Source organism: Pteropus alecto, unplaced genomic scaffold (genome assembly GCF_000325575.1).
Source record: "Pteropus alecto unplaced genomic scaffold, ASM32557v1 scaffold587, whole genome shotgun sequence".
NCBI lineage: Eukaryota > Metazoa > Chordata > Mammalia > Chiroptera > Pteropodidae > Pteropus > Pteropus alecto.
In genome coordinates this window covers 533,206-552,908 of record NW_006439816.1, presented here as the reverse complement: position 1 = coordinate 552,908, position 19,703 = coordinate 533,206, and the positions used below count along the sequence as shown (strand labels likewise).

General features: G+C 43.6%; 1 long non-coding RNA gene across 1 annotated transcript; it reads right to left on the bottom strand.

The window, feature by feature from the left end:
* Positions 1 to 17,449: 17,449 nt before the first annotated feature.
* On the bottom strand, positions 17,450 to 19,697 carry LOC107196026. The gene is made up of 2 exons (XR_001517335.2): positions 19,349 to 19,697; positions 17,450 to 19,244 (listed from the first exon to the last, which is right to left on the bottom strand). It is a non-coding gene; the product is annotated as an uncharacterized LOC107196026 (long non-coding RNA).
* Between the last annotated feature and the right edge of the window lie 6 nt (positions 19,698 to 19,703).

Sequence of the window (19,703 nt, the reverse complement as noted above, 5' to 3'; positions counted from 1 at the left end):
CTCGGCAAGAACAGCAAGTCTGTGGCACTTAAGGCCTCGCTGGCCCTTCAGCCCACAGGTCCGTGGGACAGAAGCACTGTCGGCTGCTCTGCCCTGGCAACGTGCCGAACGCGCTGGAGCCGGGGCTGTGGCTTCACCCTGGCAGGGGTGGCTGCCCGCATTTCTCGTTCCCCCGACCCTGTGTTGCAGAAACTCTGTTCCAGGCAGACACAGCCACGAGTACTGGAGCTCCCTTCCAGCCCTCGGCCCCCACTCCGTGAGCAGGCTGAGAATACTGGGGCCGTTATCTCTCCACCCCAGCTTACTCAAATGCTGACGTTTTCACTCGAGGAGAAGAAACCTGAAAATGCCGGGGGCTGCCAGCTTGCCCGTGCCCCATCGGAGAGCGGTAGTCTCACTCTGGACCTCCAGCCCACCCCGCAGCTCCACTTCAGTGGGACAGAGACTCTAAGGGCGAAGGTGTGTGATGAGGACAAAGAGTCCCACAGCTCTGCCTAGGGACTAAGTTCGTTTGAAACAGACCATGGACAACCCCATCTCTACGGAGCTCTTGGTGGAGAGCAGTGAGGAGCTATAGAGAGAAACCTGGAGGGAGCCGAATGGACCCTCTTGGGAGCTCAGTCATCTCTGGGGATTGAAAAGCCTGTGTGCATGTATGTGCCGGGCCGCTCCCACTTAGGACAATCAGCAGAATGTGGGACAGGCTTAAGAGCGTTTCCCAATTCATGCAGACCCATCAACACGGCGTAGATTTTGCTAGCAAGAGAAACTTGGCCGAACACTGGGCACTAAGTGGCTCTGACCCAAAGGCGACTCCTAGAAACAGGCTTGAAAATAAAATCACACTCATCCTTGTCCATCTGGACAACGGTGCGTATGTCTAAGGCTATGCCCTCTCAGAACAGAGAAGTAACCTCCAAGCTGCTGGTCCCTGGCTGAACGTCAGCCAAACGTAAACTCCCTGAACTACGTTAGCAGCATCCAAGCACACACATCCAATGGTGAAGAGTAAAATACAAATCTTACTGACCAATAAGCGCCTTATGCTGACCCAGGGGCAACCTTTAGGTAGCTAGAATAAAAGAGACGTCATCAGGCTTCACACTTGAAGAGAAATAGACAACCAAGCAAACAACGACCCCCAGAGGAGGAGGATCATTATCCAGAGTTGTTACAAGATTCCATGTAAAGTGTCCAGTTTAGAACAAAAAATTATAAGACATCCAAAGAAACATGAAAGTGTTACCCATACACGGGGGGAGAAAAGCAGGCAATAAACACTGCCTTCGAAGGCCCCCAGTGGTGGATGTAGCACAGAAAGACTTATCATTAAGAAATAGAAATTATTTTTAAAAGAACCAAATGGAAATTCTGGAGTCGAGAAGTATCATGACTGAAATGAGAAATTTACTAGAGGAGCTGAATATTATATTTCAGCTAGCTGAAGAATCAGTGAACTCGAAGATAGTTCAGTAGAGATTACGCAATCTGAAGGACAGAGAGAAATGATGAAGAAAAAGAACCGCAGAAGAATGTGGGACATCATTAAGTATACCGCCATATACATGATGGGAGTACCAGAGTAGAGGAAAAGAGCAGGAAAAAACCTTCAGATGGACGGAAACATCTAAATTTGATGAAAAACATTAAGCTACACATCACAACCCCCCAGCAAACACCAAGTAGGTTCAACATGGAGCTCACGTCCAGACATAGGATAGTCAAACTTTAAAAGCTAAAGATAAGGAGAAAATCACGAAAGCAACAAGAGAAAAATGACTCTTCACATACAGTGAAACCCCAATATGATTTACAGGTAAAGTTTCATCAGGAACGATGAGAGCCGGAAGACAGAAGGATGATTTCAAATCGCCGAAATTGAAAAAACACACAAAGAAACTGGCAGCTAAGAATATTATATCCAAAAGTATCATTTTGAAATGTAGGAGAAATAAAGGTGTTACCAGATAACAAAAAGAAAATTAATTGCTAGTAGGCCTGTATTATAAGAAACACAAAGGAAATTCTTCAGGCAGAAAGCAAGTGACACTAGACAGTAATTCAAATCCACGCGAAAAAAACAGCACCCATAAAGCACTCGTGTAGGTACTTATAAAAGACAGTATAATTGCATGTTTCTTCTCTTTCTCTTAGGGGACTTAAGAACCTAAAAACTTCTCAAGTTGACTGAGAAAGCAACCACACGAAACAATATGTGTATTATTCTTGTGTCAGGGGTAGAAACACAGGGGTCTTGGAGTAAGGAAGTTATACCAGATATCTAGAATCTACAAAAAGAAGTAAAAAGAGCCAGAAATGGTATATAAGATGGTTAATATAACAAACTACGAATATATACCCACTCTCTCGGGTGTTTTAAACAATATAAGATCATGTAAACTAATAATTATAGCTATACTGTATATTGTTGAGTTAACATGTAATATGTATAACAATAGTACAAAGAGATGGGATGGGAAGGAGCTATACAGAAGTAAAGTTTCTGTATCTCACTGGAACTAATAAGTGTAAATATGGAGTAAATTCTAATAAGTCAGGATATATATTGTAAGCCCTGGAACAACCACTAAGAAAATAACTAAAAAATATACTTAAAACATTAAAGAGATCAAATGTTATACTGGAACCTACCTACGTAATAGAAAAGAAGGCAATAAAGGAGAAATAGAAAAAAAAGACATGAGGCATAGAAAAAAATTGGAAGATGTATACCCAGTCATGTCGATAATATTATTAAATACTAAATTATAAAATATTAAAAGGCAGAGATCGTCACATTGAATTAAGAAGATCAAGATCCATCAGATAATGCTATCTGTAGGAGTACTTCATATTCAAAGATACAAGTATGTTGAAAATAAAAGGCTGGGGGAAAAACATATATATGTATATACACCATGCAAGTACCAATCAGAAGGATTGGAGTGTCTATGCTAATATCAGACAAAATTAAAACAAATGTTACAAAAGGTAAAAAGGGACATTTCATAACGATTAAAGATTCGATCTGTCAGGAGGATATAACAATTTTAAACATGCGCATAAGAACCAATCAAAATAGATGAAACGAAAACTGACAGAATCAGAGGGGAAAATAAACAATTCAACAGTAACGGTGAAAGATTCAAGGACCCACATTTAATAATGGGCAGAAGATCAGCAATGAAAAGACTGGAACGGCAGAATACACATTCCGCGCAACTGCACATGGAACTTTCTTCAGGGTAGACCGTATGCTAAGCCATGAAACGAGTCTCGATCAATTTTAAAAGACTGAAGTCATACAAAGAATGTTCTCTGACCACAATAAAAATATTATAAATCAATAATAGAGGAGGAAAAGTTGGGGACTTCAGAAGGAAATGAAACAACGCACTTTAAATATGGGTCAAAGAAGGGAAACTGGAACATACTTGGAGACAAATGTATGGGATGCAGCTACAATTGTCAATAGAGGGGAGTCTCTAGCTGTAAATGCCTATGTTTTCAAAGAAGGGACATCTCAAATCAATAACCTCACCTGCCTTGACAAAATAGAAAAAGAGCACAAGGAAATAGAGAATATAAAATCAATAGAGAAAACGAACGAAACCAGAAGTTGGTTCTTTGGAAAGATGAACAAAATCTTTTAACCAGAGTGACCACTAACCAAATAGTAAAGACTTAAATTAGTAAAATAAAGAATGAAAGAGAGGATGTCACTACCAATCTTACAGAAGTAATGAAGACTATAAAAGACTACGGAAAACTGTATGCCGACGATTTAGATAACTTAGGTGAAATGGACAAATTCTTAGAAAGGTACAGACTAGCAAAACTGACTTAAGAAATAGGAAACCTAAATTCCAGTCCCTGTATCTCACAGGAATCGTATAAGAGAGTAAGAATGTCTGTGAAAACATATTGAATTCCTTAACATAAAAAGTGAGTACCACAGCCAGACTTAAGGATAAAGTTATATTTCATTTTCCGATCCAAAGTGCCCCATTTCCACGCCACACATTTTGACAGCTGTTAAAGTGTAATGTTTAATGCACGTTACAAGCTATGGACCCTGCCAAACAAAATCAGGTGGTCCAATGTAAAAACAAATGCGGGGTATTTCTTACCTCTACTAGGGCACCAGCCACCCTTCCGGTGGGTTACTCAGGCTTATCTCCTGTTCTTTTTCTTATCTATGCCACACCAAACTGTAAGTCCTGGAGAGCAGAGAGCATTTTGTCCACCTTTGTAACTCCCACAACATCTGATAAGGCCCTTGCTTATGGCTCAGTAAATGTGTATTAAAATGCACTGATCGCAGCATTGGCGTAGAGCTTCTCACCTCTTAATTCTTGTAATAGCCTTTCGAGTGGCCTCTTTACGTCCAGTGAACAAATAAGGCTCTGAATTAGTTTTCCATTCCTATGCTTCTCTTTCCAGCTTGTTCTCCCTATTACTCTGCAAATTTAAGAGGTCGTCAGACCTTATTATCATATGTTAAACTAAGAAGCTGTTCTAAAATATTTGGCCTTTGTACCAAAAAAGAAAATTCTCCGTGTGCAAATGTGAGACGCAAGTTTCAAGGGAAACCTTAGAAGTGCCCGATTTACGTTAGTGTGAAGCTTGTGTTCCTCCATTGATTGCCCAAAGACCTCAGAACATACTGGAACTCCCAGAGCAACATTTTGGATGACATATATGAATGATTCACAAAGCTCCTTACTTTAATTCCTTATTTTGTTTAAAGTCAGATGTGTCACTTTAGTCTCTTACAGATGTCTTCAGAAGCCCTCAAAAAACAGTATTTTGCCAAGTTTAATTACTTTACCCTGGCTCATTCATTCAAACAACACCTATTTGCTCCTAGAATATCTCCCGTGGTCTGCGTTCTCATGCTCTTATTACCTTGCCTGAAACACCCACCCCCATTCATTATTTTCACATGAAGGCTTTAATGCCCTCGGGGGTCTGGACCTTTACCTTTATCTCCCTTCCAGTCCATTCATCTCCCAAACCCCAATGCTATCAGCATTATCTTCCTAAACTTGTCTAAACTTGGTGTGACTTCTTCATAAAATCCTAATTCCTCAGCCTTGCATTCAGAACCCTCCACATTTTTGACTTTTCCCTCTTGCCCTTGTCGAAGTTATTCACGGCGTGCTGTAGTCCCTTGCCTCGCAAAGGTTTATCCATTCTTCATAGAAGGCCCTACTAAAGTCATCCTTCCAAAAACTTACGTTTCTGTGCTCAGTTTAAATTCTTCTCTTCTGAGCCCACACTCCCTTCACAGTTTGGACTCGTCGTGGATGTATTTGTGTTATACCCCTCTTTATTAAGCTTCTTAAGAAATGTCCTCATTTCTGATTCCTCCACAGGACCACTCAGCACAATACTTTGCACCTAATATAAGTGGCATCATTCAAGAAATGTCGAATAAATTTTGGATGAAAAATAAGTTTGTGCTACCAGTCTAGTAGGTCTTGGTCATCGATACTGAGTTTTTATTGCTGAAGACGATTCTATGCTAAGCAAATGGATGACGCTTGCTGTCCCTTCCCCTTTTGGGAAGGTGAAAGGGCATAAAATATTCTGAGAGAGAACTATTAAAGTCATTAGGTTCCCAGACGAGAAAAAGCTAAAGCGGGTCATCACCACAAAACCAGTATTACAGGACATGTTGGAGGGACTTCTTTAAGAAAGAGAACAAATTAAAAGTATGAATAATAAAATGGCAATAACAATATACCTAGCAATAATTTCTTTAAATGAATTAAATGCTTCAACCAAAAGTCACAGGGTGGCCGAATGGGTAAGAAAACAAGACCGTTACACATGCTGCCCACGTGAGACTCACTTCAGATCCAAAGATACACAGACTGAAAGGAAAGGGATGAAAAAAGACATTTCATGAAAATAGAAATAGAAAAAAAGCTGGGGTAGCAATACTTAAACCAGACAAAATAGAATTTAAAACAAAGGCTATAGCATGAGACAAAGACATTTCGTATACAATAAGATATGGAAATAACCTAGCTGTCCACCAAGAGATGATTGCATAAAGAAGCTGTGGTACATATATGCAGTGGACTGTTACTCTGCCATAAGAGAATGAAGTCTTTACATTTGCAACAACACGTATGGACTCAGAGGGTATTATGCTAAGTGAAATAAGTTAGACAGAGAAGGACGAGTTCCGTATGATCTCATTTTATATGTGGGATCTAAAGAACAAAATAAACAAAACAGAAACAGACTTAAAGATACAGAGAACAAACTGACGGTCATCAGATGGGAGGGGGCGAGGGCTGGATGAAAGGGGGAAGGGATGAAGAAGTGCAAATCGGTCGTTCCAAAATAGTCACGGGGATGTGAAGTACAGCACAGGGAGTCTAGTCGATAATGTTGTAATAACTGTGTATGGTGTCAGGTGGGTCCTAGACTTATCGGGGTGATCACTTCATAAGATATATAAATATCTAATCACTGTCGTACACCTGAAACTAATATAATATTGTATGTCAACTGGGATTGAAAACAAATGTAAAAGTCATTAGGCATATGTGGGACTCTAAAGAGTCTGTTTTGTTTAGTCTTAAAATATAGAATCTTAACAATATGTCTTCAGTGTTTCCTCATCCTAGCAAATGTGTTGTGATGTGCCGAGCTGTGCTTTACCCCTATCTCCAGTTACTCTCGAGGACGAGAACTAAGCTTGTTTATGGACTTTGTAGGATTAACTTCTTATCACCTTATCACTCAAAATTCTAATTTCCTCAGCAGGACGGTGCCCGGTTCCTACTTACCTCACCCGAGTTATCATTCTAAAGGTTTACGTTCATAGACTCCTTTTCCCTCTCTTCTAGAATCAAGCAGCCCATCAGCAAGCACCCATGACTGAATAACACTGCAAGTTTAGAAACGTACATTCAACAAGTATCAATTAAGCACTTATGAAATGTCCATTCCCATTGTAGGTAATCGGAGATTACAGTGCTGGATAAGATAGACATAACTTCTGCCCTCAAGAAGTTCACATTCAGGATCAAGGTGGCAAGGTGGCGGCGTAGGTAAAGGCTGTGCTCACCTCCCACAACCACGTCAAAATGACAACTAAACTACAGAACAACCATCACTGAAAACAGCCTGAAGTCTAGCTGAACAGAAGTCCTTTAAGTCAGGATATAAAGAAGAAGCCGTGTTGAGACAGGTAGGAGGGGCAGAGACACGAAACCGGCAGTTCCCACACCTATGGTGCAGTGATTAAGAAATGGGAGGGATATTGTATATAACACTGCGGTGAACACTTTTCGAATTAGTGTTTTGGATTTCTTCAGATACATACCCAGAAGTGGAATTGCTGGGTCGTGAGGTGCTTCTATTTTTAATTTTTGAGGACCCTTCAAACTTTTCCATAGTGGCCGTACCAATTTGCAATCCCACCAACAGTGTGTGAAGGTTTGCGTTTCCCTCCATCCTCGCCAACACTGCTGTTCGTTCGTTCATTGACGATAGCCATTCTGACAGGTCCAAGGTTATATCTCTTTGTGTTCTTAATTTGCGTTTCTCCAATGATTAGTGATGTTGAGCATCTTTTCTTATGTCTATTGGTCATCTGTATGTCCTCTTTGGAGAAAGGCCTATTCAGGTCCTCTGCCCTTCTCTTCGATAAGGTTGTTTACTTTTTTGTTATTGAGTTGTTTGAGTTTCTTATGTATTTTGGGTATCAACTCCTTATCAGATATATCATTTGCAAATATATTCTCCCATTCAGCGGATTGTCTTTTGTTTTGCCGATGGTTTCCTCTGCTGTGCAGAAGCTTTTTAGTTTGATGTAGTCCCGTTTGTTTATTTTTTTCCTTCTGCTTCCCTTGCTCGAAGAGACATATCAAAAAAGATAAAAGAACCATGTCAGAGAGTTTTCTGCCTATGTTTTCTTCTAGGAGTTTTATTGTTTTAGGCCTTATGCTTAAGTCTTTAATCCATTTCGAGTTAATTTTTGTATGCGACCTAAGGGAAGGGTCCGTTTCATTTTTTTTGCATGTGTCCGTCCAGTTTTCCCAACAGCACAGGTCGAAGAGAATGTCATTACTCCAGTGTATATTTTTACCTCATTTATCATAGGTTAGTCGGCCATATAAGTGAGGGTTTACTTTTGGACATAGCACTTGGCACAGAGCAGGCACTTGGAAAATATTTGTCAATGATCAGCACTTCAACAATATAGTCTGGCTATTGAGGCTTTCAGCAAAGTCACATTGGCAAATGGATCGGAATTTCATAATCGCCTGGATTCAGATGCTCACAGTGATGGAACTAGGTTTTAATTATCAGAGAGCTTATTATACAGATAAAGAGGAATTATTTTCTCCCATTAGACAAATTCATTCTCAAGAAGAATTTTGAAAAATATTTAAAAATTAATCTTTCGTGTATATAAACATAGGAAGTTAAAGATGAAAACTGAGTTCTTTACATAAAATACTTTGTTTTTTTGGATGAAAAGGGATTTGATTTTTTAACAAATTGTGGTTAAGACACACACACACACACTTAACACTAAGTAAAAAATTTGAGAGTTCATATTTATGTCTTGTTAAAATAATTATACATGTTTTAGCAAAGGAAAAAATTCTCAAATAAGTTGGTCGTTTCTGTTTAAAATCAAACACCTCAATTATCTTTTTAAATACAGTCCGGCAAAAAATAAACTCACCAATATTCATGATTAACCTGCTGAATAGTAAGTAACTTGTCTCCCAATGACCTCACAGTGTATCTACTTCAGTTAGCTTCGGCAAATGAAAAATCCATTATTTAGTTTCCTTATGTGGATATAAAATCAATCTGAAAAGAGTAAAAAGATGAGTCATTGCTTTAATGTTAGTGTGTACTTTCTAAAATGAAGCCTACATCTACTGCTGAGTTAAAGCACCTGCATTAAGGCTATAGCAAACAACAGGAAAGCACTTTTCCCAGAAAAATATCAGGGATGTTGTAGTTAATAACCTGATTCGTGAGTCAGTCAGAGGGTTGCTCTCGGTGACCTCTAATTGCCCTTCCTAAGGCAATATTTTATGGTTGTATGAAATCAAGCCTAACCTGTGATTTAAATATATTTACTTTAAATAAAATCCGCCTTATCACAAAGCACATTTGCAAATCAAAATCACACTTTCAGTGCCTTTCATTACAAAACCAGAGATGGGCTTCCATAATAAGAAGAATTGGGACCAAGTGATAATTTTAAAAGTACACACTCAAGAATGCAAGAACTCTTTTAAAATAACAATTAAAGGGGGGGGTCATTTTTTGATAAAGTATTAATAACAATTCTCAATAGAAATTTAAAAAGTACGACTAGTACCCTGCATTGGAAAAGTGAGAATAAGATCAAAAACTAGCTATCTCTATGCTCAACATCGCTAATCATCAGAGGAATGCAAATTAAAACCACAGGGAACTATCACCACACACCTGTCAGAATGGCCGTCATCAATAAATCAGCAAACAACGAGTGTGGGCAAGGATGTGGAGAAAAGGGAACCGTCGTGCAGTTGGTGGGGATGTAAATTCGTGCAGCCACGATGGAAAATATTTTGGAGGCTCCTCAAAAATTAAAAACAGAACTACCATAGGACCCACCAATTCCACTTGTGGGTATTTATCCAAAGAAATCCAAAACACTAATTCGAAAAGATATACGCACCCCCTCTGTTCACTGAGGCATTATTTACAATAGCCAAGATATGGAAGCGACCTAAGTGCCCATCGGTAGACGATTGGATAAACAAGGAAAGAATGGAATATACTGCGGAATATACAATGGAATATTACTCGGCCATTAAAAAGTTGAAAACTTTTCTCTTTGGGACAACATGAATGGGTCTTAAGAGTATTATGCTAAGTGAAATAAGTCAGACAGAAAACAAGTCCATTTCTAATACCATCAAAAATAATAAGATACTTAAAATAAATTTATCGAAGTAAGTACAAACATATTCTGAAAACCATAAACCATTGTTGTAAGAAATTAAAGAATATCTAAAAAAAGACACCGCATAGAGCGGTCGAAGCTAGGTGGTCCCTGGTGATTACAGGAGAGTAAATATTCTAGAGTGGCAGGGTAAATTCGAAAAAGGAAATCACTGGCCAGAGATTAGAATATTGTCACCTAATTATGTCCAAGCACAGTTGTCACAGCCGAAGCGTATCTTCCGCCATTTTCTTCTTCTCTGCGGCCCTTAGCTGCAGGCCTGTGGTATCCCAGAGCTGCCGCAGCCAGTTCCGCCACCACTGCCGCCACGGCTAGTGTGCACCGAAGATGGTGCTTCCCCCGGCGCCTTATTTTCTGCATCATGGATCTTCTCTGAGGCAGACATGCCTCCAGGTTTTAGGCTACATTTTTCAAGAAAGCTCCCAGCGCGGGGATGTCTCATATTTCTTATTTCTGCTCCATTTTTGGCACGAGAGCTGTCACTGTTTTTACTCCTGTCACACTCTTTTTAAAACTCTGGCTCGAGTGTCCCCAGATCTGGGCCAAGGCACAAGCTAAGTGGTAGACATGGTAACCAGCGCTCTGTTCAGCTCCGCCTTTCTCATGCTATCGATCCAGCCCCGTGGGCCTCCATTCTTTTTTTCTTGGTCTGAGTTCTTTCCCAGAAGACTTCTCAATCTGTTGCCTAAATAGAAACCATTCCATCAGTTCTCTAGACAAGTCTCAATTCTATGTGAAACGGTACGTGCTTAAGCTGAGACCACCTACTCTATCCCACGACTGAGAGAATTTTGATCCGATCACGAATACCTTATTTACCAAACATCTATTACGTGTCAGGCCCTATTCTAGACACTCAGGAGTTAAAGGTGAACACAGTGCAATTCCTGCCCTCGTGGAGCCTCTGTCTTGAGGGGAACAGACAACAAATAAGATGTTATAGAAGTTGTGATTTCATCGCATTGAGCTCTACAGCAAAAGTACGGGCTGCTGCGAGATGATTTAATGGGAGGATCCAACCAGCACTAAGGCGGCCGGAAAGCTTCCTTGAGGAGTTAACCAGGCAGAGAGAAGAGGTTTTTACACATAGGGAGCGACATTCATGATTCACTCGTTCCTTACTTTATTCATTCATTTGACAAATGTTTATGGAATGCCCACCACGTATCAGGCATCGTTCCGGGTGCTGAGGAGACAGTAGTGACATAACAAACAAACGAAATTCGTGTTCTCACATTGCTTACATTCTAATGGGACAGGAGCCAACAAGAAAACCTAAACATGTAAAATATCAATACGTTAGATGGAAAGCGCTGTGGGAATCCCAAAGCGACAGAGCACGATAAGGAAGGCTGACGAAAGATCCCGCGGATGGGGGCGGAGTGCAGTTTGCACCTACAACTCTGCGGAAGTTGGAAGTAGGTAAGCGCGGCTGCGGGTCCAGGAGTGGATGCTTGCACTGCCGTGACTACTGGTACTATCTCCTATTTATGTAGCACTTTGTTTGAACGTATGTCATTTCACACACTGCCAAGTCTTGCCCAGGCTTTGCCAACACAGTGTATTTGACTTTCTTCACCAGAAGCTTTAGACTCAGCTTGTTGTGGGGACAGTTTCCATGGGAATATACCTTCAACTTTATAATGGATGTCGATAGAGAATTAGAGAAATAGATTTCTCTTTACACCAACGTGTTTTTAGCCAACTTTGCTGGGTTACAAATGGGTTTGTGGAAATTAATATTTTAGAGCTTTAAATTCTGGCCGACTAGGCCAGACAAAAGTGAAAGCATGTTGGCAGGATGACCAAACCTGCAAAGGAAGAGAATTCTGACTTCCAGGGAAGGCGACGCTCAATGGATTCTGCAAAGCAGAAGAGGTGAGATGTAGCCGAATGTCCAGAAGTCAAGTTCAATCCCATCGTCATGTTTTTAGAGAGTGAGTCTATACCGCATTTCCAGAACGAGTTCCTGACACAGCTGACACATCGCGTGGCATTCAAGGAAAAGCGCTGAGAAACAGTGTAGGTATCGGCGTTGAAAGTGGAGAAGAGGGAGACATTATAGCTGCCGAGCAAACAGCTTTTAATCTGGTTTCTGTCATTTACTACCTATATGAAGCGGAACAAATCTAAGCCTCGCTTTCCGTACCTATAACATGAGAATGGCAATGTACCTTTTACGGGATGCAGTGGAAAATAAACGAGATGACGAATGTGGAAAGCATTTTAGGATAACAACAGCTAATTTTACTGAGATCTTAGTATCTGCCAGAAACAATTTTAAGCGTTTGATATAAATTAACTGATTTAGTTCTCACAACGATAGGAAATTGCTCCTATAATTGTTCTCCCTACTTTACGGATGGGGAAGCGAGCTCAGAAATGTTAGGTAATTTTCTGTAGGTCACACAGTAAACCAGGATTAAAACTCCAGAGGCCATGCTCCTAGCTGTCATACACACTGCCTAGGTAGCAATTCAAAGGGTGACATAGATACTTTCTCAGAAGGAGGATATAAAATCTAATTAGTAAATAGCAGAGATAGGATGTAAACTGTGGTCTGTCTCCAAAGTCTGTGCTTTTTTCACTATCCACCCTCCCGAGAGCCCTTAATAATAGTAGCTATCATCTGCCGACTGCCTGCTACCACACGCTTTCTAGACAGTAACGCTAGTCTTTATAAGGGAGATAACCTTACAAGGTAGATGTTATCTTCATCTGACGGATGAAGAAAATGAGCCTCAGGGAGTCGTTCTTTGCCCAAAGTCACACAGCTCAGGACTCGACTCCACATCTGCCTCGCACCAGAGCCTTTGTCAACTGTACGTTGCTATCATTCTTGCAAAGTGTAGAGGGCACAGGGAACTCAATCGATATTATTTTACGTGGTGCCAATTAGCTAACTCCTGCACCATTCGTCATCTGAATTAAGGTAGCACATGTCACTATTTCCAGTATCCCCTCCCGTCCAGCGCTCTTTCTCCCTCTCGTCTCTCTCTCCTTGTCTCTTTTTGCTCTTTCCTTTCTCTTCTTTTTTCTCTCGTTTCCTCCTCCAGCCTCGTCTTCAGCACGAGGGCCATGTGAATTTGGGCAGAAAGATCTGAGGGCATCTTCTGATGGGTTGGATTCGGGAAAATAGCCACTCGTCGTTTGGGGAGCATAGGAAGAGTCGGGGAGGGCTTCGGTATGGAGGTGGCATTCAAGCCTGGCCTTGTGAGCAGCAGATCACCAGAGGAGGAGGGAAGGATGTAGCAAGCAGAACCAAGAACTTGTGCCAGGTCACGGAAGCCTCTGAGAATAGCAGATGGGTCAGTGTGTCAGGTAAAGATCCCACTCCATCACTTACCAACTACGTGACTGGGCCAAGTCGCTTGGCCCTGTTGGCTTGCCTCCTCCTCTGTTAAGTGGTAGGTATAATAACAACAACGATCACTTTATTTATACTGTGTATCTCACTAAGACTATGTAAGAAGCAAATGAGCCAGCCAGAGCTTGTTTCCTTCCTCAGATCGTCTTCTCTCCCTCTCCTTTTACCTGTATTATCTGTCCCATGGTCTGCGCCAGTTAGTACTGTGACCATCGTCACCGTCGTTATCAACATCGGCAGCAGGAGCAGCAAGTATTAACAGGGCAGAAGGGAGACATCACAGGAAACCAGTGTAGAGAGAAGCTTCCTCTTTAATGACTTAAGGAAAGCTCCTGCAGAAAGGATTTCCAGAACTTCTGGAATATGCGCACGGACAGGCACGTTTCGTATATGCCGCTCCGTGCGAAGCCTTTTGCCAGGGGTTTTCATACACCTTGTCTCGTCAAGTTCTCTGCGCAGTAGAGATGATTATTTTTAGCCCCTTTTACAGGTGGGGGGATCGTGGCTTTGAGAAAGTTCTCTAAGATATTTTCCTTAGAAAGAGGAGATGGGTCTCCTCACTCTGGGGCTAGTATTCAAACCAGGAAACCACAGTGGAATTTCCAACCATGTGCATTCGGCGAAACTAATCCCTCCCGCACCGAATAAAGCCTGTGACTCTGTGACTCTGTGCCTGAGAGGGAGCACGCGCTGAGCAGAGCGCTCTGGTCCTGCCCGACCCAGAGACTTCCCCAAACCCACACTACACATTCCGTACATGGTGTACCCAGGTCCATAGCGGCAAGATGGAGGGCTGCATTTCCCTGTGGGATCTGCTTGAAGATGCCTGCTGACCTCTGTCCATGGTGCTGTCCTGAGTCTGGACACACTGCCTCACCACCCACACCCCCACTCCTACCTCGCCCATGCCCTCCTCAGTGCTGGCAGGCTACACACATTTGGCCCGTGGCTCCATCTGAGACTTCAATGTCCTTTGGCAACTGAGGATGAAAAAGGTTTTTTGTCCAGACTCCAGGTTCTGACATTGCAGTCACTCAGCCTGTCCCAGTGTGTTTCAAAGGCCCGCCCTGAGAGGGAAAATGCTCAGTGGCAGAAGTTGTCTCTGCCCGGGCTAGCTGAGGACACAGCAGCCCGGGCACCCGAGCATGCTGGGCAAACTCAGGCAGGACGCTATTGGTGCCAGCACTTTGCTCATCTGGCCTCGGTTTGTTGGCCCACATGTTGCAACTCAGCTCTGCCTTCATAGGACGATAAGCTCAGCCAACAAGTTTTGTTTGTTTGTTTGTTTGTTTGTTTTAAGGCTCCAAGAAAGCAGGCTTCAAGGAGGGAAATGTGGCAGTGGGGCATTGTTTTTGACTTGATTGTCATGAGCAAATGACGTGATGCATGCGAAAGGCCATCATAAATCCGCATCCCTGCTAGCATCTGAACCCTAAGGTTTAGTGCCTCAGCTACCAATGCCTCTAGTAGGTGGCCATGGCCTTTATTTTCCATGTTTGTAAAGAGTGAGAATTTGAAGGTGAAGCGTCATAGGGTTCCAAAGCCCTGCTCCCCCAGGTCTTGCTCCATTCACCCAGCCAAATTTGGCTCATGCCGTGGAGTGAACCCTGGCTCCAGCCACATCAAACATGTTGCTGGCTCCCAAATCCAGTGCTCACCATCCCACCTCGGCGGCACCTCAGTTCATGCTTTTCCCATGCTCAGTATGGTCTCCTCACTGCCTAGCCCAACCCTACCCGCCCCCAGGGACTCCGCACTTCTTCCGCCTCCTGACCAGAGAGGCTCCAGCTCATTTTTGCCTCTCGCGCAGCCCTCACTCTGCGCGGCCTGAGTATGGCTTTCCTTTCTTTCCATCCCTAGGCTAATAAACTATTGGCTCCTTGGAGTTAAAGGCTATGCCTTTAATTGTCTCTGTTTTCCCCTGAGACCTAACGCAGGGACCTAGCCAAAGAGGAGCTGAATAACTCATAGAACGAGGTTCCCCTTGCCCCTCCTAGGGCTGCCGAAAGGGAAAAAAAGGAACTTCTGTCTATGGTCAGGGGGGAGAAAGGTCTTATTTTCTAACGCTGTTTAGGACAAGGGAAGTATCAAGGAAGTGTCTCAGTCCCCCTTATTTAATGGGGTCCCTCCATGTGCTCAGTGCTGCCCCTCAAACAAGAGGAACAGCCGAGACCGGTTTCGATTTACTGACTTCTCAAATCTGGACCCGCTCAGTTCTTTTGGGCCATCCTTTCGAATTCACCAGGGAAAGGTGCCATGAAGTTTTATAGTCTCTGAGTACAATAGTGGTAAATTATATGAAAAATAATATGGTGGTTTCCTACGTTCTATATGCATATGATACTGTGATAATGTTATTCTGTCATTCACCTTATTTTACCCCCTCTAGGTTAAGGCAGAACATAAATTTGAGCTGAAAAGTATCCTGTGTCTGTCCTCAGCATGATGTAAAGAAACTTTCCGGGTCTCGCTACAGCATGGCAGTGGTAACTCCTGTGCCTCCCCAAATCCGAGATGGTATAGCTCCCTTCACTGGGAACAGCCCATTTGGGGGACTGTTAGGGAGCATGGCAGGCTGAAAACCATAACACCCTTGGCACATGGGCTGCATCTGAAAGGCTGTGGCCATTTTGGAAAACCAGTTCCATAGGCTAAGAATCCCCCAGGCGTGTAACATAGAAGTAATGGAGGAGTGAAATGTTTTTTCCCCAAAGAGAAACTCCAATAAAGTCTCTTTCAATCTTTGCCATCGAGCTCTATTAGCCAGTGAATAAAGAGATTATGCTCTCTGCTTCCCACTGGGAGAAACCGAGGGTCGGAGAGGTTCTGCGATTTTCTGAACATCACACAGTCTGTCAATGGCAAAATTAAGGTCAAAACTCAAGATTCCAGGACTTAATCTCATACTCCTTCATTATCCCACTTTGCCCTCATGGACATGCTACAATTGAATAGCAGCAGCCAGTTTTTCCCAACTGACGCCTTAGCGCATTGAAGTCTCACAGTAATTCTTCCCTTTATATTTACCTTACAGGGAGAATGGCTATGTAAGGGAGCCTTTGTTACTTTTTTAGTCGATGAAACGCCAGGGAAAGGGATGACGTGAGCTAAGACAGCTGCCTTGACCCGAGTTCCACCCTAGACAAGCAAAGAATGTAGTCAAAATCTGATCAATGCCTTTAGATGGAATGCCTCTTTAAAAAAAAAAAATTATTATTATTTATGCCTCCAGTGCCTGTTCTTCCTAGGTGGTCCCCCATCCAAGTACTAACCAGGCCCAGCCCTGCTTAGCTTCTGAGATCAGACATTGGGCTTGTTCAGGGTGGCATGGCCGTAGACCATGGGCCGTGGCTCCCCTGGGGCGCGAACCCAGGACCTTCTGCGTGTAAAGCGGACGTGCTCACCGCTACACTATGGAACCACGCCCTTGAGTGCCTCTGTTGTACAAGGTGCTGTGGTCAGGTATGGGCACCAAAGTTAAAAGTACCTGCTTTCAAGTGAAACCAGTATTCTGAAGATAAATCTGGACTCCCGTGTCCATTGCACCATTATTCACAATAGACAAGATATGGAAACAGTCTAAGTATCTGTCAATAGATGAATAAAGAAAAATATCACACACACGCACACACACACACACGCACACGAATATTATTCAGCCTAAGAAGGAAATCCTGCCATTTGTGACAACATGGATGAACCCCAGGGACATTATGCTAAGTGAAATAAGGCAGATACAGAAAGATGAGTACTTTAAAATTCGACTTATTCGTGGAATCTAAAAAAGTTGAACTTGTTAAAACAGAGTAGAATGGTGGTTGATAGGGGCCGTGGGTTGGGGAGACGGGGAGCTGCTGGTCAAAGGACCTTAAGTTGCAGTTATGCAGGGTGAGTAAATTCTGGAGATCTAATGTACAGTATGGTAACTACAAGTATTTTATACTTGTAATTTGCTAAGAAAGTCGATCTTAAGTGTTTTCACCACACCAAAAAAAAAAGCATAAGTATGTGAATGATAGATGTGTTAATTAGCCTGATGGTGGTAATCATTGCAAAATGTGTATGTATATCAGAACATCACATTGTACACATTAGATATAGATTTTATTTGTAAATGTAAAAAACACCATGTTTTCCTCTCTGTAATTGAAGAGTCTAGAAGGGGAAGAACACATTAGCAGACAGAATCAGTACCATGGGCTGAGTATCACGACTAAGGTAAACACGGCTGCTACGGGAGCGCAGAGGACAGCAGGGTGGCCTACAGGTGGGGCTGGGGTCGCAGAAGTTTCCCTGGAGCAACCAGAACTAACGGTGCCCGGCCCACGGAAATCTCTTCATAAAATTAGCTAGTACACTATGGCAATAGACATCGCCCCTGCCCTCAAGGCGCTCACGGTCTAGCAAGGGAGAGAGTATAAATGCATAACTGTAATGATATGTAGTTCATGCTAAACTGTCTGTTAGAGACGCCCGGAACGGAGAAGCGTCCAGTCAGTGAAAGCTGCCTACGTGCCGAGCACTGTTCCAACAGTACGTGTATACACACATTCCTTCATGTAGTTCCCACGGCAATCCTATGTTTAATTCTATGTCCTTCGATTTTTGGTGAGGAGGCTGAGGCACAAAGAAGTAAAATAACTGACCCAAGGCCGAGTGAGTTACAAGTAATGAATTGTGTCAACTGGTCACGTGAGAAAGAAAAGGCCGCAGCCCCCGACACCTGGAAGCTGGCCCGGCACTCACTGGGAGGCCGCGTTGTTCTCTCGTTGGACATAATCTCACAAAATACTGCCATCGGACAAGGTTACTGTGAGAACATGATAAAGTGAGACAAAACAGTGCCACGTGGTTTAGTCTAAGCACAGACAAAAGTTCACTGTGCCGCGCACAAAGGCTGTATCCCCACGTTAGTCTGCCCTTCCTGTAGATGAGATTAAAATCCCGCAGACTCGCCCTTGTTGTCTGACAGCATTGGATACAGAACGAGCCGCCACTCTCCTAGATTCTGCCGCAGATCATCCGAGCGAAGCCCAAGGCCCGCAGTAAGTCCTTCCTCCCGCCCTCTTACTGAGACACCCCATGGCTGTATATAGTATTCGTCTGCCAGGCCGCCATAACGAAATAGCCGACACTGAGTGGCTTCCACAACAGAAATTTATTTTTTCACAGTTGTGGAGGGGAGAAGTCCAAGATCAAGGTGTCAGTACATGGGATTTCTCCTGAGCATTTTCTGCGTAGCTTGCAGATGGCCACCTTCTCGCCGTGTCCTCACTGGGTCGTTTCGCTGTCTGCACGTGGCCCTGGCATCTCTTTATGTGTACAAATTTTCTCCTCTTATAAAGACACCAGCCACTTGAACTTAATCATCTGTTTAAAGGCCCTATCTGCAAATACGTTCACAGTCTGAGTTATTGGGGTGAGGCCTTCGACACGTTACTGTGGGAATGGACGCAGTTCGGCCCATCGCATGTGCGGCGTGCGTTCTTCCTCAGAGTAACAAGTGATAAGGCCAGCTTGTTCATACAGGTGCGTTCCCGGTAGCGTTTGGGTGGAGGACAGTGACGCATACTCTAACTGGTAGCTGACAAGAGATGGCCTTTAAGGGGGAGGAGCAGCATATGTGGGCCGTGCGGGCAAAAACCGCTTTCCGAAATGGGCCAAAGTGGCCATCGAGATCCAGCCAGTGGCTGGGTGGCGTTGCAATGTTTTTTGTTTGTTTGAGGGCAGAAGCCAAATCTTATTTTTCTTCCTATTTACCCCAGTATCTGAAAGATCCGAATGTGCTGGCACAGTGCCTGACAGGTGCAGGATAGAGAAGGTATTGTTTGTATTCGCGAGGTGTGTCTACCTAAGTTCCTCGTGGCTCCATTCTCTCGCCTGTAAAGTGGGAGCAATAAAATTAAGTTTGTTGTGAGGATCAAGTAAAATAATTCACGTGAGTTGCTCAGCGCGGCGTCTGGCACACGGTCGGGTCTCGTTACCTGTCCACTGTTTGCGGACGCCTCACGCAGGGCTGAGCCGCATCGGTGGACGATGAGAAGGGGAAAGGCCCGGCGTGTTCCGAGCCAGCGGAGCGGCGGAAGCCGAGGCGCGGCGGCGAGGGGCTGCGGGAGGGCCGTGGAGGGCGCCGCACGCCCGGTAAGGGACGGCGGGGCGTGCTGGTCACGGGGGATCTGGCACCGCTGTGTGTCGACCTCGCCGGGGCAAAGGAAACAGCCCCGCGGAGCGTGTCGTTTCCCGGGAGGAGCCGTGTGACAGACCGTGCAGTGTGTGCAGGGGGACGGGGAGAAGGTGCACGCGGCCCGTGTCACGGCCCCTGAAACGGGGCCCTACCTG